A 1,179-nucleotide genomic window follows, 5' to 3' on the forward strand; every position below is an offset into this window, starting at 1 on the left:
CTTCATTTTATAGGAGAAAGCATAGCAGAAAACTGAACTAATTTTTTGGTCTAACAAAACAGCTTGTGTTCTTGGCCATGGGAACTCAGGTAAGAAAATAAACAAGGTACTATCTAAATCTGGGACTCTGGTAGAGAACAGATGGATATCGGAGAATTACCTTTATTTCTAAGAACCAAGAAGCCTCCTAAGTGTTTGAGTCAAAAACCTCATAAACACTAAAAACACCTCTGAGATCCTACTCTGTCCAAAGGACTGACTTAGATGGAACCTGCCTTATCAAATAAGTATACCTTAATTGCAAAAACTATGTCCTTTGGCTTATCACTGTGCACCAGATTCTGGCACTCTGCCTGGCAAATAGTGGATGCTCAAATTGTATTTATTGAACGAGAGAGAATTTCACCTAGTCATTCAACATACATTGGCACCTGGAGCAATTCATCCTGTTTCCCCTCCCCCACACCCACACCCACACTTTCGTTTCTCTAGCTTTATATTGGAGCAGGTTGAATCTTATTAAATTATTATATGTTAAGTTGAATAAGCTGTTATCCAGGAAAATTAATTACCTAGGGCAAAGGTAAGGGATACTTTAGTGACTAATTAAGGTGTCTATACAGGGGTGGCGTGGGCACTCTTATTTTTGAGGCGCTTAATTCTATCTTACTTGGCAACCTATTCGGAAAAGGGCAGAAGACTGGTTTCATAATCCTTAAGGCAGGTTCCTTCACCATCTAAAGACACTGGGGTTCTTGAAATGGAAACTCTCCCATAGAGATGTACTCGCCCAGGACACAGCCCTTAAAATCGGGTCGAGGAAGACTCCCTTCTCCTAGAATGCTCTTGGCCAGCCCAGCCAGCTCCCCAAGGGCGTGGAGGTAGAGAATGAACACGTCCACACCTCGCACGTCTGCCTGATCACAGATTGGCAAGTGGCATAGGCGCGCAGACCTCTGTCATTTATTTTTCTTTCCACTGGGTGCGCTGTCCCTTTAAATGGGGACGCTGGTGCTGGCTCCCTAACACGCGAGCCGGCAGCTTGTTGATTTCAGAGCTGGTGAATTTCACATTGTTTCCACTTCACTTTCCTCGCCCCGAGGGAGGCTCGGTTGGCGCTCGGGCCGCGGTCGCCGCTGCCTGCGAGGGCCAGGGGAGGGCAAGGACCTGCAGGACCAG

This window comes from Myotis brandtii, unplaced genomic scaffold, assembly GCF_000412655.1.
Source record: "Myotis brandtii unplaced genomic scaffold, ASM41265v1 scaffold4, whole genome shotgun sequence".
NCBI lineage: Eukaryota > Metazoa > Chordata > Mammalia > Chiroptera > Vespertilionidae > Myotis > Myotis brandtii.